The sequence below is a fragment of the Corvus kubaryi genome, unplaced genomic scaffold (genome assembly GCF_017639235.1).
Source record: "Corvus kubaryi isolate FWS band 111438036 unplaced genomic scaffold, C.kubaryi_AGA036_p1.0 37398, whole genome shotgun sequence".
NCBI lineage: Eukaryota > Metazoa > Chordata > Aves > Passeriformes > Corvidae > Corvus > Corvus kubaryi.
The window spans coordinates 50,350,988-50,374,088 of NW_024581137.1; the positions used below are offsets into that span (position 1 = coordinate 50,350,988).

The 23,101-nt window shown below is 43.5% G+C and overlaps 1 protein-coding gene across 1 annotated transcript in view; it reads right to left on the reverse strand.

Annotated features, from left to right (window-relative positions):
- Positions 1 to 19,034: 19,034 nt before the first annotated feature.
- The window catches only part of DNAJB6 (DnaJ heat shock protein family (Hsp40) member B6), a 126,272-nt gene continuing 122,205 nt past the window's right edge, over positions 19,035 to 23,101 (reverse strand). Inside the window, exon 15 of the transcript XR_006018688.1 lies at positions 19,035 to 22,854. The gene's annotated coding sequence lies outside the window, so the exon portion shown is untranslated. The remainder of the gene's footprint in view (positions 22,855 to 23,101) is intronic.

Consider the following 23,101-nt stretch of genomic DNA (forward strand, 5'->3'; position numbering starts at 1 on the left):
AATGTTTCTTCAGAATAGATGGCTGATGCTGCATGAGTTACACTACTTATAATGTATGTCAATTAATTAACAATTTAATGCTGGCTGAAAATGCCATTGTAGCTTTTACTTTCAGGTTCTGTGAAAGCTCATTTAATATTATTAAGTATTTTAAGTCAGAGAAAAGTAATTTAATTACTTGTCTGAGTTTCCCTTTAATGCACAGTGAGATATAGAGGGTTGGGCAAGAAGGAAGGGAAGCATCAGGATAAACTTGATGAACTTCTCCTGCCCATATCCAGGGTCAGGGAATGCACTGGCAGGTTAGACCTTCCAGGAGACAAGAGGTAAGAGCACAGCAGTGCTCACTAACAGATATTTTTCTAAACCCTCTAATAAGTATTCACTTACACACACGCACACTTTTCTCTCCCCATCCCATCTGCTCCCCTACCCTCCAGTAAGCAATGTAGGTGTAGAAGGTGGGATTTGCTTCCTCTAATCCAAAGAGCTAAAATTAAGTGGTAGTCCCAGATAATCCTTTCAGCTTCCTTCCAAATCAGCAGAGAGAGAGAAACAGTGGTAAGTTACTTAGCCCAGAATTATCTGTGGGCTAAGAGCAGAAAAATACTATTCCCAGTGGAAAATACAGACTGGGCATGATGCAGGCAGGACATTACTGAAATAGCCTCCCTTGCAGAAGGAAAGCACCATGAGATGTGGAAGGACTCCCCCCTGGCCACAGGCTTTAGGTCTCCCCTGAAAGTTGCCATTCCCCAGTGTGTTCAGGGCTCTGATCAGGGCCACTGCATCTCCTATGGGACTGCTGCACTGCCAACAGGCAGCTGCTAGACCCAGATCCCACAAATCCTCCACTGCCAGGAGGACAGCAGCACAGAGCTGAGTGAGGATTGCCCCTGCATAGGCCAGATTTGTGTGAGGATTATGAATAACTGGCACTTTGAAGTTACATGGGAAAAAAGAAGACATTTATTTTTTTTTTTTAGCTAGAGACTCTAAAACCAATACCAGATGGTGTTCCAGCTCTTAGGGCTGCCCCTTGTGCTGTGACAGAGGTTTGCTCTTCAGCCATCTTCACACTTAAATTTGACACTTACCCATGATGAGGGTGAAGGTGGTAGGCAGCAGCTCTGGGATCCTGAACCAGAGCTGAGAAGCTGCTCTGGCCTGGTGTGAAGTGGCTCAGGAATAGATGGGGGTGGAAGGCAAACTGTCTTTAGCAAAGTTCAAAGCCATCTGGGGGATTTTGTGGCCATATGGGTTAGCACCTTATCCATGCCAGAGATGCAGAATAACCTCCTGGCCCACAGTCCAGCCTTCTTTTCACCATGTTTCAGCCAAAAATTCACCCTTATTCAACCTTTTAGTGAAGGGTGGGGGAGCCTATTCCACTCACTTTGTGCCCAAGGTGAGTCAGTGAAGGAGCTTTTGTGCTGTAACAGGGTAAGCAGCTCCTGGTCTGAGAAGGGACGAAGGTGTGGGGTTTTCCACTGCACACTGAGGTTTCTCCTGACCTCAAAGGCTCTGAGACAAGAGAGCAGCCCTTGAGCAGAATAGTGTTGGAGCCAAACAATGGTCTGCCCCCTTACAGAACCAAACACAGGAGGAAGGAGAGACCAGCACCGAGGAAACTGAGCAGGGATTTCTTTCCCTGCTTCATCTCAGCATGAGATATGCTGATAATGGCATCATTTTGTGAATGACAAGATCTTCTTCCCCTAGAGAGAGGGGCATAAATTCATTAGCCAAGCAAAGGGCTCAGAGGTGAATCATGACAGGCCTGGTAATCTGATAAAAATAAATGTTTCCTTATTAAAATACAAATGGAAAGCTTTATTATCGTTATTTTAAAACCCCGTCTTCCCCACTGAAAGGCCAGCAGGTAAAGGATGTGATACAGATAATTTTTGATGTCTCTGGGAAGACGTGAGCTATGGACAGGAGGGGACAAGACAGGTTTGCACTTTTCACCTGGCTGGTCTGGAGACTTTACTGCTCCTATTCCTTAAATTCCTTCCTGCTGCCAGGCTACTACAATCCAGTCTAACTTTCCTTTCATATTTGACTTAACATCAGAAGCTCTGCTGTCTCTGAACATGTTCTGGCACTTGAAGGGCAACCAAATGAATTTGTAGTGCCTTGCTAACTTTCTTTCTGATATTTTTTTCCCTAAGCTTTGCTCATTTTTGAAAATGCATTCTGTTGACCAGTTGCAACTAATAGGACTGTGCCTGTGACTTTTGACTGCAAGTTTGTGTTGGTTTCTCTGGTAACACAGTGTTTTCCCTCTGTGGACCATACCTTGCAACAGGTTTTTACCTGTCCAACTATCTCTGGAGCTGTTTTAGAGACATACATATCTCTCACAGATCTAGACATAAATAAACAACAGCAAAAAAAAAATACAAATAAGAGCACAGCTATGTGGACAGCCAACAGATGGATAAATGTCCCTCCAGACATTTGTGCTGGATAAAATAGCATCGCAGTACTCCTACCAGGCACATGTTCACTTACTCATGGTTGGACGTCTATAATTTTTGATGTAGGAGACGTCCAAGCCCTTCACCACCATATTGGCTCTCCTTGGAGTCATTCTGTGTCTGCTAGAATCCCTGCACCTGGTTGGCAGCAGTGCCTCTCCCACCAGTTCCCTCCAGTGACTGCACCAACACAAGGTGGTTCTAACTGGTGAGAAAATGCAAATCTGATAGAAGGGTAAAAGATGGAAAAGTATGGGTTGAGATGAAGACATTTTCACAGGTAAAGCAAAAGCCACACCATTTGCAAACAAATCAAGGAATTAATTTACCACTTCCCATGGTCAGGCAGGTGTTCAGCCATTCCCAGGAAAGCAGGGCTCCATCATACATAGCAGTGACTTGGGAAGACAAACACCATCACTCCAAATGTTCCCCACTCCCTCCTTCTTCCCCCCATGTTATATACTGAGCATGATGCCATACGGTGTGGGATGCTCCTTGGCCCAGCTGGGGCCAGCTGTCCCGGCTGTCTTTCCTTCCAATATCTTGTGCACCTCCAGCCCCCTTTGCTGGCAGGGTGATATGAGAAGCAGAAAAGGCCTTGGCTCTGTGCTTGGCCCTGCTCAGCAACGACAAAAACATCTCTACATTATCAAAGCTGTATTCAGCACAAATCGAAAACATGGCCCCATATGAGAAACTGTGAAGAAAAGTAACTTTATCCCAGACAAAACCAACACAGAGATCTACTTTACACCATCCTCCCCTTAATTCATTGTCTGACAGATGCATTTACTGGGCATTTATATTTATTTCTTTTTTTTCTAAGCATTTAAGAGAAGGTTTGGGTCTCACTATAGTACTCACTGCTTTTGGAGCAGGCAGGATGAAGACCTTTATTATTCCACATCCAATCCTGACACTGCCTAGTCCCACAGAAGGGGTGTTAAGGGCTTTATCCCTACACAGCCATTCCACATAAGAGGTCAGGCTGGGGACACTGGACTCTTCTGTCCCACCAGCTTCTGCCTACATCCCACATGCTCCAGTCACTAGACCAGTCCTTTCAGTGCTCACTGGGACAGCCTAGGCTTGTAGATGCTACTTCCTTTGCAGTGTTGACTGCAAAGGAAGCTGGAAAATCACCCCTGCCAGCTCCAGGGACCGAAGTCCTTTGCCTGCAGCACACGGAAGGGAGCACTTTTAATAAAGCTGACAGGACAGTGCCCTGACAGTGGACTGCCCGGTCTCCAAGGGCAACCCACCCTCCTTCACTGGCTGCACTGTGGGAGGTGTTCACACCAGCTTCTTCATGGGTCTAAATTACAGGTCTAAATTAGCAGCCTGAAATTATTTGCTCATCAGTAGTTAAACGCTGGACCCCATGACAAAGCAAACCTGCTCCCATGGTGGCAGAGGAAGCTGAGATCTCACCTGCAGTATTTAACCCAGACATCAAATTTTGTGGGAACACTGCTCCTCTCTCAGAGGGAGGTGAGCCTGGGCATGTCCCTGCCAAACCCCTGACCAGGTCATGTTGGCTTGGCCAGCCTCAGTCCATCCCCAGGGAGCACAGGAGCGAGGCAAGCTACACTGCTGGTTATTAGAGTGGGAGAATGAATAATTTTCACAGGTTCAGTTAGGAGCTTTCAGACAAATTGCTGAGACATATCAAGTGTATGTGGTGGAAGACTAAAAGGTGAAACTCTGAAAACATGAAATTATTCTTGCTCTTACCTTCCCTGGGCCTTATCCAGAAAATGCTTGACTTGGTTTTTCCATACAATACTATTGGTTTCAGGAACAATGTTCACAGCGTGTTGTATAGGCTGGGCCTTTATTTTAGCCATCTGCATTTCTCCTCTAATTTATTGACTTCTCCAGTTCTGATGATTAGGTCAGGCAGTGTCACATGCTTCAAGTACCAAGGCCAATTAACACTCTTTCTGGGTGACCAGGATTGCTGATCGATTAAGCTGCTCCGTCCCACTGAGATTCCTTGCTGTTGCAAAGGCCGGCACACGGTCATATAAAATACATTGAAATAGAATTAATGAAAAGGCAGGCCTGAATGACAGCTGAAATGTTTTTTTATTTCTGGAAGGAAACCAAGGAGGGGATTATTGGACTCCTCTTAGTTGGAAAGAAATAACAGCTGTTATTAAAAGAAGGCTTTCTGGGGATGGGGGAAGAATTCAGTTCAGAAAAATGGATAGAACCAGGTAAAATAATCTCTGAACGAAATAACCCTGTTCCTTCCAGAAAATGGTGAAAGTGGGAAATCATAGCAATAACAAAATTGAGGCTTCTTCTAAAAGATACACACATTTAACATATTCCCATGTACCCAGGAAAGATGTGTTTTTAAACAATATTCCAAAGCTGTATAGTTCATGTTCCTCAAATTTTTACACACCAAATGAAAATGAAATTAACTGAGTGCAACAAGGTACATGACCTTGAAGAGGTGTGCTTACAATATTTTTTTGGACAAAAAAACATTCCAGCTTGCATGATGTTAAGAGGGACAAGTCTGCTGGATAGCCTTGCACTAGGTAAGAAGGGTGGTGAAGAAATGGAGAGGGGGTTTTGCTGCTGGAGGCGACTCTCAGCCCACATGGTACTGTGTCTTTCTGGCAGTGGATCAGACCAACCTGATCTAGCACCAGAGACACCCCCTGGACATTGATTCATTTTTTCTTGCTCCTGAACAGAATAGGTAAAAAAGCAATCCACATCATTGCATAGAAAGCAAACTCTCATCATTTTTTCTGACTAAATACTTCAGAAGAGCACTGGGCATTTGCAGAACTAACACTTCAATGCAAGTGAAACTCGAATGAATAGCAGCACTTAGTACCAGCCTGCATCAGAATCATTGACTCATGGAACAGTCTAGGTTGAAAAGAGCCTTCAAAACCCCATCCCCAGTGCAATAAGCAGAGATAACTTCCACTAGATCAGGTTGCTCAGAAAGCCTGTACAACCTGACCTTTAATGGTTCCAGGCATGGGGCATCTACCACATCTCTGGGCAACCTGTGCCAGTGTTTCTCCACACTTACCACAAAAAATTCTTCCTTTTATCTGGTCTAAATCTATCCTCATTTTTTTAAATCACTACCTCTTGTCCTATCACTGCAGGCCTTCATCTCAAGTTCTTATCTTTCTTATAAGCCCTCTTAGGTACTGAAAGGAGCTCCAAGGTCTCCCTGAAGCTCTCTCTTCTCCAGGCTAAACAACCCCAGCTCTCTCAATCTGTCTTCGTAGGAGAGGTGCTCCAACCCTCCGATCATTTTTGTGGCCTCCTCTGGACTCACTCCAACAGGTCCATGTCTTTCCTGTGCTGGGGATCCCTGAACTGGACACAGCACTCCAGGTGGGGTGTCACGAGAGCAGAGTATAGGGGCAGAATCACATTCTTTCACCTGCTGGCCATGCTGCTGTTGATGCAGCTCGAGATACAGTTGCCCAGCTGGGCTGCAAGTGCACATTGCTGTCTCATGTCCAGTTTTTCATCCACCAGCACCCCCAAGCCCTTCTGGGCAGAGCTGATTTCAATCCCGTCGTCTCCCAGGCCAGACTGATGCTGGGGGGTGCCCTGACGCAGGTGTAGCACTTTACACTTGCCCTTGTTCAATACTGCCAAGTTCCCATGGGCCACTTCTCGAGCTTGTCCAGGTCCCTCTGGATGGATCCCATCGCTCAAGCACGTCAAGCACACCACTCAGCTTGGTGTCACCTGTAAACATGCTGAGGGTGCACTCAGTCTCGCTGTCTGTGTCACTGGTGAAGACATCAAATAACACTGGCCCCAGTACAGACCCCTGAAGGCACCACTTGTCACTGACCTCTATTTGGACATTGAGCTCTTGACCACCACCCTGTGGCTGTAAGTATCCAACCAATTCCTCATCCACCCAAGAGTCCACCCATTAAGTGCATATCTCTCCAGGTTAGAAAGAAGGATGTTCTGGGGAACCGCATCAAAGGCTTTACGGAACTCCAGATAAATGACGTCTGTAGCCCTTCCCTTGTCCACTGATGGAGTCACCCCATCATAGAAGGCCACTAGATTGGTCAGGCAGGACTTGTCCTCGGCAAAGCCATGCTGGTTATCTCAAATCACCTCCCTGTCCCCCATGTGCCCAAGTAGGAGGATCTGTTCCATGATCTTCCCATGCACAGAGATGAGGCCAACAGGTTGGGAGTTCCCAGGGTCCTCCTTTCTACACTTTTTTAAGATGGGTGCAACATTTCCCTTTTTCCAGTCACCTGGGACTTCACCAGACTGCCATAACTTTTCAAATATCACAGAGAGTGGCTTAGCTGCTACATCACCCAAATCCCTCAGGACTCTGGGATGCATCTCATCAGATTCCATAGACTTATGTACATTCAGGTTCCACAGGTGGTCACAAGCCTGATGTCCTAGTACAGTGGCAAGGACTTTACTCCCATAGTCCCTGTCTTATGATCTGCTTGGGAGGTTTGGGAAGAGAGGTTGCCAATGAAGACTGAGGCAAAAAAAAAAGTTCCTGTATGTTTTGAGTTATCCACACAGAGCAGGGCCAGAGCCATGGTAGAGAGGGAAGCTGAACCACTGGATGACAACAGCTTTTATCAGCTTTTTCAGGTAGCTGGAGTCCCAGGCCTCTCAGAGAAGCTCAGCATAGGCACTCTAGCACATTTCACATTAAATGATACTCAGCTTTCCATTTTTTTCTTTTGTAAACTGCCAAGAGATAATTCTCTGACACTAATGTGAGCTGAGCTGGCCCTGCAGTCTGCAGCCTCTGAAAAAAACATTTGGTGAGAATGCAGTCAGAAATGGGGCTTGGTAAAGGCAGAGCAAAGCTGGGATGAAAGGCAGGCAGAGGGTCCAATCTCCAGAGCAGGGCTCTGGGAGCACCAAGGTGGGAGAACACAACACAAAAGACATTTGGATTTTCCTTTCAGTTGAAAACTGGTATTTACCCAAGGGCAGCCATGATGTCCCAGCTCAGGTTTGCACCCTCTGTACCAGGCATAAACCCACCACAAGCTCTGCTCCAAAGGTTAAAGCCTAACTGCACAAAAGACATGAAAGTTAATGATGGAAGGAAGCAAATTATTACATTACTTGAAGGTAATATAGAAAACCTGAAGAGGTTCCTGGGCTGATAGACCGGGTTTGTCTGGCAGAACATCCTTCTGTGGGAAAAGGTCCTGTTGACTCCTTATCCTGGAATTTTCACACATGGCAAATCCTGTCTCAGCCTGGCTGAAGATCTGACAGGCTCTGCATATGCAGAGTATCCTGTTAGCACCACTAAAGATTTGGATACAACAGACCCACACAGGACATTGTGAAAATGGGATTGCACTGTCTCCAAACCTTCTCTTGGGTATGTGCATGATTTCCCCTGTGATCTGCACCTTCTGGCTCTTTGGGCTGGATGGTCTCTAATGCCAGTCAATTCATCAGCTTTTTGCAAAAGAGAGAGTAATTTTGGAAAGCTGAAACATGGTCTTAATTAACATGCTATTGTGGTTAATCTGTTTTACCAATCCCTTAATGCAGAGAATCAATAGTTACAGACATCAAAGTTGATGACTTTCCTCATAGGAAAAGAAAAATCTATAAAACATAGATGGTTACACTTCTCAAAGCTGCAAATTAAAAACAATGAGTTGCACTAAACCTTACACCAAGGTGAAAGTTGCTGATATTTTAACTAAGCCTACAGCTGGCTCCTGGGCCAAAATTATTACACAGCTCTTTCAGGAGCAGGAAGACTGAGACAACTGCCTTCATAACCTTCCTAGCTTGAATGGTACCTCAGTACATTACTTGGTGGATTTACAAAAGCAGTATTTTTCTTAATACAGGGCAACCAAATACAACAAATCTTTCAGATTTGTTGAGAAAAATTTACCAGACACAGTGTTAAATAGCCTTACCTGACTTTTAAAGTGATTGATGAAGGCCAATGTGAATAATAAGATACTTAACTGTCAAAGATTTCTCTGCCATAGAGTATAATATTTTTTAATTTCAAAGTATGCGAGAAAGTTGTATCTTTGCAATAATTTGGCATCTTCTTTAATATTCGACAGACTAAAAAAAGCCAGAGACCTTGCTAAATTCCACCTGCTCTGGAGGAGTGGAAACCCAGCCACTGGGGGTAAGAGGTTTGTCCATCTTTGCAGTTGGTTGCTATGTGGTCTAGCTAAGATAATTAGTTCTCAAATTCATCATCTGTATAGGGTTTGCTCCTTTGCCTCTGGCAGATATGGCCACATTAGTTAGTGAAATGTTTTTAAATGTTTTCTCATAGCAGATTTTATGCAAAAAAAGATTTCTCTTGGCCTTCACAGAATATGCAGGGATTGAGGTTTACTATCTGTCTAACCACATATAATTTTACACTTACAATTTATTTAAATTTTTTTCTCTTTAGATCTTCTACAAAAGGCTAAAACAATACCCCTACTCCTCAGACAATCAGAATATTGGAGCATTTACTCTAGGGAGGAGTTGTAGTTCTGACTCTGGGAAGGCAAACAGCCATTGTCAAGCAACTTGCAGTTTCAGTGCCAAAGTTTTGCGGCATTCCTTGTAGCCTCCCTGTGTGAAAAGGCATTTCCATTAGGTACTTAAAGGTCCAGAAACGAAGACTTAATCTGGTAGGTTCATTTATGGGCATGCAATGGGACACAAGGTGCTTTATGGTGCCTTTCCTTGACATTTGGCAGTGGCATGATCCATTTTGGTGTGAAATCACCAGATCAGAGCACATCTACCACAAATATCTGGGCTGTAGCAAGCAGAGATTCTTCTTATGTTAGATACTTCACATAGAAATACTGACATTTTTTAGCCTTTAAAGATTTTATATTTTCCTTGGAGAATAAATTTTACAGAGATGCCTAAAAGCTAACCAAGAACTGAGTAGAGAGCACTGGGTAAGTGTAGTAGTCAGTCCCTGCTCAGTAGAGCCTTTGCAGTCTCAAATACCATTGTTTAAGCCTTTTTTTTCAGCTGTTGCTGTTTGAACATGGCTTTCAGTGAGGAAGCTGAGCAAACAGGTGCCTCCTCTGTAAAGGAAAAGCAGTTTTGGGGGTCTCAGAACCTCTGGGCAAATAGCAGAGTTCATGGTTGGAATTCTTGCTGCTGCACCTGGGGCATTCAAGTAACAAAGCTTTCAGTGCCTGACTGCCTGAGGAGGCACACAGGGTGAGTGAGGTGCAGCACCACAAATCCAGGTATCAAAGTAGACCCTTCACTGCACATCTCCTGTTATTTCAACTTCTGTGTCAGAAACATTCTCTCCCAATTTTCTTGTAAATCCTGACTGCTCTCGGCCTGAGTTGGTGATTTTTCATCTTTTGAGTAGGTCCTGCCAAATGTGGTGAGTTTTACTGGACTTGTATAAGTACCGTGGTTTTAGTGAATCTTCAGTATGGTGTGCCTTGATCCTCAATGTTATTTCCTGTGCTCCCACAAAGACTGATGTCATCATGACAGCATCTGAACAGGGAGTGCCAATGGTTTAGCTTGAGGCACTGTGTTTTCACTGGGGGAATTACAGATGTTCAAAGTGGAAAAAAAAAAAGAGAAAAAAAATTAGTTAAGTATCATTCCTCCTGGCACTAAGCAACCAAATTCCCAAAGGATTTTTGTAAAGCATCCCTCATAATATCCATCTCTTCATCTGATTAAAACCTCTTCTTTGTTTAAAAATGTCTTGAATCCTTTCAGTTTTCTAAAAATATTCACACTTTTAGCTGAGATGCTGCTAATTGGTGACAACTTTGTATTCTGAGTCTTTCTAGTTTCTCATCAAATATAAGAGTCAGGCTTCACTGATTCTTTATGCTGATGTTAAAAGCTTTACACAATGGAGGCACTTTCACCGTTTTTTGAAGAATAGAGCTTGTTTGGGTTTTTTTTGCTTAATGTGCATGGAATTTTGAAGGTCATCTCCTCCTAAGGCTTCTGACCTGCCTTATTATAATTGTTTTCATATGTTTCTGTTCTCTTTCTCTGGCATCCTCTTGATAACAACTGAGAGTAGATGCTGTGTATTTTTAAGGTCTGCTGGTGAAACAAAGTCACGTCCACAAATAATTGAGCCCAAATCCAGTGCTATAATCCATGTGGGCAGGATGCAGATCCATTAATTCCATTAGGACTCCGTGTGTAGGACAATCCTCTGAACAAACCCAGGGAAATCAATGATTTCTGGTAAGTTAAATTCGTTGACAGGAAGAGGACTTGCATATGGAATCGAAGTGACAGCACATATAGGATGAGATCCTCACACTGTCCATGTCAGGGATGGGAGTTTTGAGTCAGTAGTTTAGATTCCATACATGGCTTGCTGTTTTCCTCCCTCCAAGTTTTACGGACATGCAATTATTTGCACAAGTAGGACAAGACTGGCAAATTCAATAAGGCAAGTTTTTGATAAAGGTCTTTTGCTAATTTAGTACTAGACCTGGAAAGAGAATATATAGCCTTAGGTTGTTGAGATTAATGAAGTGCATTTTGGAGGTGTCCTGAACTGGATGCATTAGCAAATAAGCCAAGAAAGCACCAGCAGACAAATCATGCAAAATGCTTGACTTAGGGACTACAGCAACAAAAGAGCTCACTGAGGAGCCAGAAGTAAATAAAACCACAGTAAAATAGGGATGCAATGGGCTGCTAATTGCTCTGGGTTGAGCAGATACAGAGCGCCCTACATGGAAAGAGAGAGAAAATGGGAAATCCCTCTAGAAGATGCCAGGCTGACGTTGCCTCTGTACAGTAGAGCAAGCCATCTCTTATTATCACTTCCATCTCTCATGCTGGGTTTTGTAGTGTGATAAAGAATTAGGTTTAGCAAATTAGGTAAGGGAAAGGGAATTTGGAAATGACATCTCCAGTGATTGATGATACTAATAAGTATTGTGTCAAGGAGATTCCCTTCCCCCATCACACAGGGCACATCCATGCACAGCCTTGCACCCTGTCTGAACACAAATGTCACTGCATTCAACATATACCAAGCTATTTAGAGAGGGGGAATAAAAAATGTACACAACAATATTTATGCATGCAAAATCTGTACAATGCTGCTAAGTATACACACACTATTCATCCAAGTAGAAGAATGCAAAGAGGGACACAATTTATATGCACGGAAATATGTATATTTTTAAAATTCCCCTGCGTACATATCTCCCCTTACAAAAAGATAATGGAACCAAACCATGACAGATGATTGTTAATCTTGCGCTGCAGGAAACTCCAGCTCAGTTCCCTGGTTTTGCTTCATTTGAGGCAAAATTCAAACCATTCCCCTGAGGGGAAGGTGTTCTGCAGAGGAAATTTCTTTGCTTGAGCATGTTCATTCAAACAGGGAGTGCTGGCAGTAGGGTTATAGTAGGATGTGGGAGAGGAGTCACATTTCTCTGCATCAAATGATTCAGAGTAAAATTTGAACCTGCCTGTCACACATCAGTTCTTTAACCGCCAAGCTGGAGGGGGCTGCCAGGGTGGCAAGACTGGCAGAGGTAAAGATGAATATGGGGCCATATTTGTCCCTAGGCTGTCCACTGGGTGAACCATAGCTCCTTTAACCACCTTCCCAGGGTTTCAAAGGTACTGGATGGTGAAGTGGGGAAATACTGCATTTGAGGATCTTTAAGTCCTGTTTCAGCTTGAGCTGGAACACTTAACATATTCTCAGCTATGGGCAGCATCTGTATCCAGGAACTTTGGATAAACACAGAAGTATGTGGAAGCTTAATAATCCTTTTGTGACTGCAGTAGCAGTCACTGATAGATTTGGGTGCTGAAGGATACCTAAATACCATTTGAAGAGCTGGACCTCTGTTGCTATGGTGATAAGAACAGTATAAAAAGCTACACAGAATGGAATAAAATATTGTATTTAAATAGATCCACAGAGATCTACAAATTTATTTCTTTTTTAGGTTTCATACCCATGCACACCACTGTGTGCCTGCCATAGCTGCAATCTCCTTCTTTAGTTTGAAACATGGGATTAGGTGACATGGCAGTGCACTCTGTGCTCTCCGTGCAGCTGCCAGTCCAGAGGGTCAAAGACTTGGAGTACAGCAAAAACTGGAAATGTTACTTTTGCCCACACAACAGGAATGTGCTAATCACATAGGAGGTATGTGGTGAGTGACGCTAGAGGGTATTTGAAAGATGTAGATGTGTGTGTGTGTGTGTGTGGACAGCAGAGTTCTTTGTTCCAGACTAAATTGAGGACTATCACCATATGGATGTCTGCAAGCCTAAGACTTCACTTCAGTATTGCTTGCTCCTAAACACAGTAACAATAAAATTAATGCTGACTTCTCTCCCCAAGGTATTTCCTTCTCTCTCCCCAACATTTTAATCCAGAGCACAACCACTGTCAAGAGATAGATGGGGCCCCACACACACACTCGCTCCTCAGTCTCTGTGAGAATCATTTTAGAGCATAGAAAGACTTTGTTCTGCTGTCAGCTGAGAGGCAGCTTTTCACCACTCCAGCAAGCACAGTTTCCTTCCAGCAGGCTCCTTCTGAAGTTATCCTTAACTCTTCACAAAATGATGAGAAACTCACGGTCAGCCCATTCAATGTAATGGCAAACACGCAGTTCTTCAGCTTACAATAGCATATGCATACAATTCTTTCAGTTCTCTGGTGCATTGGTTTTTAGAGCAAAACTTTTGCTCTCATTTCTATGTGTTCTAGTCTCCTGCTCTGGCTTAGTGTCATTTGAGAAGCCTGGAACTCAAAATACGCTAAAAATCTTCTGAATCACAGAATCACAGAAATGCTGGTTGCAACAGACACCAGAGATCTCTTATTTCCATCATCCTACTCACCTGGACTATCACCCACAAGGGACCAGGTCTGTGGCTTTTTGTAGCTGAGATGTGCAAACTTCAAAACATGGAAGTTGAATATTTCTGGTGAGCTCTTCCACTGCTGTGCCCCCTGCTGAAATCTTTTCTTAATTTCAGACTGAAACCCCAAACCTCATTCTGTGGTCTTAGCGCATCTTGTAGTGCCTGGCACTACCAAGAAAGGTCTGGGTCTTTTGTCTTTGTAGCTGCCCATCAAATCCTTTTAGTTACAAGTTTGTCCCTTAGCCTTGTCTCCAGAAAGGCAGGACAGACCCAAGTCCCTTGGCCTCTTCTTGTTAGCCATGAGCTCCTAACCTCATGCCATTTTGGTAGTCCTCCATTACATCTGCTGCAGTTTCTTCCTCTCCTTCTTCAGCTGGAGTCCAAACCAGACACAAAAAGCATAGATGGGATTTCATGAGAGCCCAGCACTCTGTTCACTGCTTGCTATCAGCCAGACATCAAGCCTCTGATTTCTCCCCATTTCTTCATGAAATCAAGGGGCACCTAAAAATCTGCAGGCATCACAGCCTCAAGCACCAGTGTTCCTGAGGCAACTCATGTTGTGTTTTCAGCTGTGCCCAGAAGTTTCTCGGTTTCAACAGATCTGGGCAGTTCAACATCCATCTTAGACATGACTCCTGTTGGTACCCACAAATGAGGCATCTGTCTTGCATTGAGGGGAGCCTAAGCCTGTGATCAAGGAGCAGAAGATCAGATGATTCACAGAAAGACAGCAAATAACCAGCAAAGTCTACTGTGACAACTCACTGCCAGTCTCCTGTCAGTGACCCTACAGATCTTCTCTTTTCCAGGATATTGGCTGCCTGTGACATTTTTTCTTCATCCAACATTCAAATTAGAATGATTAGAGGCTGACCCACAGAGTTTAGTTCATCATGAATTTTTTCTTACTGATTGCATAAATAATCACAGGCGAGAAAGTGCCTTTTACATCAATACACAATTGAATAAGCTTTTATAAGAACATGAGGAGAAGTATGTTGAGTGGTAAAGCCATGCTTGAATTGTCTTATTTATCATGTAAGTCTAAAGGCCTGTCATCTGCAAAGTGACAAAGCTGTCTGTTTAACCTAGACTCATCTCCATTTTCTAACCTATTAATGCATTTGGAGTGCATGGGTAAACAACAGTATTTAACACTGATGTTCTTTGGAATACTCTTTTCTCTGGGTTCTGAGACATTCTGTATATTTTGTAGCTTTTCTTTTTCTTTTGAGGGATTAATGGCAGAATCATGGGTAAATTCAAGGGATTAGGATGGGATTCTTTCTTAAATAAAAGCAATGTGCAAAAGCAAAGGAATAGGCAACCTGCTATGCAAAGCAAAACTATGAGGTTAAGTACAAAATAGACATGGAATTGCCAGGAGGAATATGATGCAAAGAGGCACAGATCTGTGAAAACATGACAAGGATAAGGTTATCGGCTTCCTGCATTTAACAAAATATGGAGACTGTACTGTGAGGTCAGACTGATGGAAAAATCTGCCTTTTGTGTGACCCACATTATCTTTGGGCTTCAAGGAAAGATGGGCAAATGCAGAATGGAGGTTGCTTTGTCTCAGTTAGTGAAATTTCTGAATAAATTCTCTCCATTTCATCCAAGTGACGTGTCTTTCCAACAGATGATTGAAGGTCATAGGAAGGAAGATTGGAGACTCTGTTTGGTTATGCAGTTGGGGTAGCAAATAGAGAAAACGAGTCACAAGCTCTAATATTAAACATAGATGTCTTTCCATTTCCCAGAAAGTGGTCTTTATACATAGGCTCTGCAGCCACTCAGCCAGCTGGCACAGGAGCCCTAGACACCTTCTGAGCATTCTTTCATGTCGCTGTGGCAGAATTTTCCTCTGTTCCCTTCTCTTCTGGCACAGCTATGGAGTCTGCTTGTGGCTGGCCAGTCTCTTCAAGCTTCAGATCTCTGTTCAGCATCACAGCTGGGCCCTGCTGCTACCAGAGCTAATTAGAGTCCTGCAGATCACTGCCTTCATGAAGACGTTTTTGTTGTTTTGTACCAACTACCCCATTCCCTGGCTACTGGCACTTACTCTGCTTTCAGCACTGAGCCCTAAAGCTCTAAGACACAGTGAAGACAGATTCTCAGTACAATAATTAGGCTGAAAGACAGAAGGAAAGCAATCCATTTTCTCCTGTCACAGTTAGCATCACTTCTTAGGTCCTCTCTCCCACCCCCCTCCCAGATTGTTGTGTGGTTTGTGTAATGGTAGCATGCTCTAATTAAAGCATTTGGGTCTAGTTTGTTGCATGCCTGCTAGATAGGGAGCTGTGCTGGAAGGCTTGTGGGGTGGATCTTACAGAGGAATGACACTTGTTCTAAGTGGGAAGTTTCACAGGCAGAGAGGGAAAGCTCACAGCTCACTTCTCTGGAGTACAGCCCCTATCCCTAAACATGCACTGCTGGTGGCAGTGCTGGCCCATCGTGTCCCTCACACTGGCTCAGATAGGACCCTGAACTTCCATTTCTGCTTTTCTTCCTGTATGTTAATGTTGTTTTCTCTATAGTGATACAGACTGGTTGCTACAAGGTCCAGAGATCAGAGTGAATGCAAGGGCAGCAGTTAGACCACAGGATCTGTAGGGAGGACATAACATGTTTGCAGACTGTAAGATGAAGACAGAGCTGCCTCACAAAACCTTGTTCTAAGTACCTGGGCTGTTACTGACTGGGGGAAAGCAAATGAAAACAGACTCTGATCTTAACCGCTTCTTGGGAATATTTAGCCTTAAAAACGTGCATGTACTAAGCAAAGATCAGCCCAAAAGAGAGATGTTGTACCTATCCACAAAGTATTTGTGGCGTTCTCTTAAGGGTGCTACACTTATATGCCATATCTTATGTCAAGAAAATCATAGCATCATCAAGAATCATAGGATGGCCTGGTTTGGGAGGGACCTTAAAGACCATCTAGTTCCAACCCCCTGCTGTGGGCTGGGACATCTTTCACTAGACCTGGTTGCTCAGGTCTTCATCCAACATGGCCTGAAACACTTCCAGGAATGGGAAATGAACACTGATTTTTGCATCCTGAGCACAGGTAACATCAGTAAAGGACTAGCAAGGAAAGCGCAGTTCTTTATTATTTGTGGAGCCTTTAGACATGCAGTGAATGTCTAAAGAAGAAATGCTGTGGCAATGGTAAAACAAGAGACACTTTCTTATGCAGGCGTATGGATCAGTCTGATGACAACTCTCTGGTTAGGTATGGAACAAATCCCATTCTCAAAGAGGCAAAAGTGGAACACTGTTCTACTGATCAACTTTAGTGATAGTTGCCAAGGGTTATATCCATGCAGCATCCAGAATTAGGCCCTTCGTGCTTAATTTCCAGGCAAGGTAAAAACCTTTTTGAATAATGAAAATATGTGAATATGGATTGCATACTGTGCTGAAGCCTCTGGAACTTGATTCTCTGGGGTGCTGGAGGTGTCTAACTGCTGCTCTATGTGCTGACTTCCAAACCACCCATCTTCCAGACCTCCTTGGTACCTAAATTATATAGATATCGTGGCTCTCCTCCTGTACAGAAATCCCTGTGGCACCTGAATTTCAACTACTGCTGCTCCCTATCTCAGGCTCACAAATCAAACATTTCCCGGCTTGCTGTGCTCATGGGACCTGAGCTATTCCATGCTGCAATAAAACCATACATATTCATTAAGTCACAGGGAACAAGAAGGCATAAAGAGTTGATTCTGCAGCCTTGAGGGTTGGATCCTTACATGCACTAGAGGAGAGGCAGGGTTGGCTCCCTTAGTCTGTGCATACTGAATTGCAAATGCAAAGGAAAGGGCTTCTGTTGCACTGGGAATAATTTATGGGATTGACCAAGACAGCTACATCCCATCTCAGTCAGTACCCCACTGGCAGGAAGTTTCCATATAGAGGGGAGATCTGGCTGCGAGTTTCTGTCCCGAAACAGACAAAGCAGGGATTTGGTCTCAGGGATTCTCAAAAGAACTGGGGTTTGGGTGTGTAGCAGGAAGGAGTGTTTGGCTGTGTTTTGTGAGAGGATGAAGGACATGGAGGGAAAGGATGGCTTCAGGATCTGCTGCTCTGGGAAAGAGAGAAAATTTTTCGGTGAAACAGATGTCAAGCACCTCAGAGTCATCAAATTGAAGGTGAAGGTCTTTCTGTGCAAGCCCAGTTCCGTGGCACCTGGCAAAATTGATCAGTGGAAACTTTTGTATTTAGGGAATTAAACATTTCCTGTTTAAATAAATTTAATTAAAGGTAAGAGAAGAGAGTTAAAAAATTTACATTTGGACTTAGAGCACAAAATGGCTGTTAGTATCCTGAGCTGTCCTTGTAAATCTGGCCCCAAGGCTGTTCCTCACTTTTTTTGTTTTAAGTTAGTATTTTTAACAACTTCTTCTTTCTCTATAGAATTTTCTAAAAATAGTAAGAAAAATAAAATGGGTGGAAAAACCACAAAATCCAAAAACCCTACAGGGCAGAGCCAACAGCACACAAATGATCACTCTCTGCCCTGACTGCATGGCAGGCCATTATCAATGTCAGTCTAATTCCCTGTCTCCACTCCTGTGATACCAGTGAAACAAAAGGGGCCAAGCAAATCCCTGGTGTCACTCCAAGGAAGTTGCTTGAGCTACTTCAGGCTGGGGTTTGCCCAGCACACTTAGCAGAGTGATGTATGCTAATGTGCAAGCATCTCCCCGAGTGGATCTGGACCTGGCCTCTGGTCCACACCGAGTATCTGTCCATCACTGCATTTCTCTACTTGTGTTTTGGATTCCTATGAAATATATTCTTGCCTCTATTGTTTAACCTTTGTCTTCCAGTTTTTGTCTGCCTTGTGAGTTCTGCCTAATTAGGTTCCTTTCAAATTCCCTTGTGGCCTCAAGTTTTCTCATGCAGAATTTGGAATTAGTGCATTATTTTGTGGCTAGTTTTCAGGGCCAGGTTCATGCTTTTAAAGTGCTAAAATAACAATTAACAATACTTTGCACTTCCATACAATTTTTTCTTCCTCTGGGGATCTGAAAGCACTTTATAAGCAGCAATTAATTAAGATTCAATATTATGAGGGAAGGAATGTATAGGGACACATTTCTTTTCTACAGTAGGAATGCAGCCATCTCTGGGGTAGATAGTAATAACTAGTTTAAGAGAGTTACTACAACACATTCAATACCAGAGAGCAATTTTTAGACTGTAAAGTAAAAAACTGATGCAATTCCCAGCTGAATGTGCAAAAGAGATTTATAGAATCAGAATGAAATTACAGAAATTAATTTTGACTATGATGCCAAGGGGCGCCCCACCCCCCCACCCCCCTTCCATGGCCAGAAATGCTGCTTCATGTCCTGCACAGAAGCAACCAACCCTGATAACTGATTCAAACTGGGCCTTAAAGTCCCCACACATGGTGCTGGGACTCAGATTTGGTCCTAAATCCAAAGGAAATAGTGCCACCTACTGAACCAGCACCCTACCAAGGACCAGTGCTCAGGGTGAATTCCTGTAATGAGCGATACCCACACCCAGTATGTAAAATCCAGCATGTTTTCTAGGTGATGTATATACAATACAGATACAGATAGACAGACAGCAGAAGAGTCAATATTCCAAAAAAGATGGAAACTTGGGCTTGTGTGATTATGCCACTTTTTTATTGCAGCAAGGAGAAAAGACCTGAGCGTGGACTGAAGCACCAGTTGGGAGCTGTGTATTTTGAGGCCCCACAGTAACTAGCAGTCATGTCTTGCCTTTGCTCCCATAGCCTTCAGCATGTTAATGAAGGAAAGAGTGTTTATTATTTTCAACACTCCTCCTCCCTACAAGGATAGTATTAATGATGTAAGGAAGTAAACAACTCACCGAGCCACAAAGCTCTAACAGTTATTAATTTCCAAGGAACTATCCTCACACCAATCTAGGAACTGAAACATTGAAGAATGGTGTGAATAAATATGAACACAGACACACGCTGGTTTACAAATATCAGACACTGGTCCAGTTTGTCAAAACTGCTCCTTTTCAACAGTCTCATATTTGGATGCTGACAGCTAAATCCACACAGGCTTAGCCTGAATTTTGCCCACATTCTTTGCTGCAGTGGCTGGTGCAGGCAGCATGATCAGGGCTACTGATCCTAAAGAAACCCAAGCACAGACCAACAAGCACCTGCACCCTCCCTCTTCCAGATGAGCCAGGACTTCTGATACCACCAGGGTGGTGCAGCCATTTCCCTGTTGCTGTTTTGGCTGCGCCATGCTGGAGCAGATCTGCTGGTAGAGTTCAGCATGACTGGATAAAAACCAGGAGAAAACCATGGCAAAACTTGTGCATGCCTGATGACTGACCATGCATGGTTCCCTCCTGTTTGCTGTCTCTTCCATGTGACTCTTAACAGCTTGGCTGTACCATGCCTTGGCTTGAAAAGAACGGTTGGTGATTACTCTCGTCCAGGATACAGCAAATCAGGGCACTCTGGAGATACGGGAAATGGGAGAAAATTTCTTCCTGCAACAGAGGAAAGCTGAGAGATAGATATTCCCCATCTTAAATTAGTGTTCTAAGTTCTGCCACATAGTTCATAACATAACAAATGGCACCATCCTGTACTAGAATCCTGCCTTTAGAAGGAGGTGATGGAGCAGATTTCAAAGGCACGAAGACAACTAACATTTCCAGTGAGTCACCTCTTCCTTTCTCACGCATCACAAATAACGGAGGCAGGAGCAACCTCTGGAAGTCTTTATCATTGCTTATACCTTTGCATTGACTGGCAAAAGGATTTAGGTACCTGCATCCATCTTTTTCCTTCTGCCCAGGCTCCTAAAATTTCAAACATACATGCAAACTAGGCCAGTTGGATTCAGGCCACTTTCACAGATTCATAGAATCATAGAATAGTTTGGGTTAGAAGGAACCTTTAAAGTTCATCTAGTCCAACCCCCTTGGAATGAGATCTAAGATATCTTCCACTAAACCAGATTTCTCAGAGCCTCACCATCATCCCCATTTCCAGGGATGGGGTCTCTACCACCTCTCCAAGCAGTAGTGCTCATTACCCCTTTGTGGTATCTCATCAGGGCTTTTTGTGCAGTGTCAGGAGGTCTAGACCTCAGAGAACTCTGCAAAATCCAGGCAAAATCTGCAATTCAGGATCAGCTCTCAGCAGAGTTTAACAGTGCAAGTCAGCTCAAGGCTGATCCTTACTACAGGTAAAATTCAATTCTGCAAAAACAAAAAAAAAAATTTAGAGGAAAACTGTCGGAAAAGCTGGGAGACACCAGTATGGGGGAAGATTGCTTTTCCAAGTTGTCTCTGGGCTATCTACCTGAACATTTTGTGAGTGGGAACAGGCCAGGATCACGTGAGAGGGAGAAGGGACAAGCCTGGGAAGGAGAACTACACTTGTTTCCTTAGTTGTTGCTGAGGAGGAAGAAACTGATTAGTAATCATTGTCTCCTAAAGTATCTGCCAGCATCTGTGCAGATAGAGACTGGCCAGACTGGGGACTGGGGAGGGCTTTGCCACGTGCCTTGTCCCAGCAAGGCAGTCTGCCAGCCACTGCTGCCACAGGGAACCACCAACTCTGCCTGTCTGCAAAGGCAAGGAAGAACGAAGACAGAGGTGTAAGTTTCTCTCTTGGAGCACATTTTTTGCCCAAAGCTCTGTATTAGTGAAGAAGGGACTCATCTTGCTGTAGTCTTGTAGAGGTATAAGATCCTTGCCAGGAAGCTCTGCTGCACACCATGGCAGCTGTCTCTTCTTTTCAACCACCACTGTCTGAGGTCACTTATCAACCTGTTAGAAAAGGAATTCAATTTTTATGAAAGGGAATAGTTTTATTTTCTTATTTATGAATCTAAATTAGATTGCAAGCTGTTTGTAACATTGTACTGAGCACAGAGACCCTGATCCTCACCAAAGGCCTTGGGTGTGCCTTCACTACAGGAACAAACAAAAATAGTGATTGCATTAGTTATCCATTTATCAAACCTGGGTGCCATCTAAGAATGCTGTTTCTTGCTGTCCCTCTGCAGAGCACTATCCTCAAAAATGAAAATAATTTCAAATAATCATTTCAATTTCAGGTTGCTCAAAGCCAGGCACTTGTAAGGGCAGGCTGTCAACTTTCCTGCACCAATTAGTGTGTTGATAAAGCTTCTGGAGTAGTGACATTAACAGCATTATCTCAAAGATACCTGCAGGTAATATCAATGCAATTACTATTGAATCTGAAGTGGGGGAACTGGTGAGCCTGCCTTAACAGAATTACCAAGATACATTGAATTATTTCTAGCAATATGGAAACTTATATAAGAACAAAGCACTGAGTGAGACATATTTGTCTTCATTGAGCAAAGGTGAAGCACAGATGTTCCCCAGGCCATTCTGGCCCATGCTGATGATATATTCAGAGCTCTGGACATTTCAAGTAAATATATCTTTAGCCACACTCCCTCTGCTGTCCCTACTGCTTTTGATTAAAGGAACAGACCCTTAAAGCAAAGGGTTATCCAGCTACAGAGAGGTGATTTATATCTGTAACACCACAGCCAGGGAGGAGGCTTAGCCCAAAGGTGGGACGTCAGAAGAAGGTGCTCTTACCAAGGTATGGATTGGCACAAAGCATTCATCCACTTTCAGTCCTGTAGCAAAACCCAGTATCCAAACCAGTGTTTAACAACCTTGGGACTTACTCCAGCCAGTCCAGAGATGTTAGCTTCAGGGTGAGGAGAGTGGGGAATGTGACCAGACAGGAACAGTAACAGGGCATCTCGGTGTAAACAAGAGGAAAGGATGCTGGATGAGAGAAAGCTGGGGCGTGTCCATCTTAGCCCTACATGGCAAATGCTTCTACTCTCTCAAAATTTGAGTGTGCCCTTTAAACAGATCTTATAAAATCTTAATGTGCCCTATCCATGATCTCTCACCTATTCACTTAAGCCATGTATGTACGTATGTACATATACAAATATATCATTTTAATATATAATAAGTGACCCATTGAAGAAACAAAGGAGCAAACACCACAATGGGTGAACAATCCTACTCAGAGACATTGCTTTCCCTGTTTCACTTGCTTTGGTAGATTGCTATATTGTGCAGAGATATCTTCTCACTGTTTCCTCTTAATTATCCTTAATTCTATTGAACAGACAAACACCAACTGCAAATAATGCATGCTTAATTATGCAGTGTTGGTGGTTGATACTGTATTATCACCAGCTTTTCTTTTAATATTTTGGCAACACACAAATGAAACTGCTACAATATGCTAAAATAGCCTCTATCAGAGTAATGGTCATGAATCCACTGCATGCACAGTAACCTCACCTCTGCCCACGGAAGGCCAGCAGAGGTGGTGAAACGGAGCTGTTCCCATCCCAAATGAGCTGCCAGATGCCCTTGCTTGATATGGATCTGATGGCAGGAGGCTAGCAAATTGTTACAGGTGACCCTGGAGAGAGGCAGGGAGAGCCACCATGCAACACAAAACAATCATTTTCAAAATAAAGCAAAAATTCTCTGGGTTTTGTCATCATTATTATTTGTAATCTCTTCTGAGGATGAAGAAGGCTTGTCAGACCAGATGGGACCAGAATATCTAATGAAGGACACAGTACACTGCACAGGAACCAGAGGTAGCTGAGAGCAATAGGGCCCCAGGACTGTCATTATTGCATTAGGGACAAACAAAACCACAG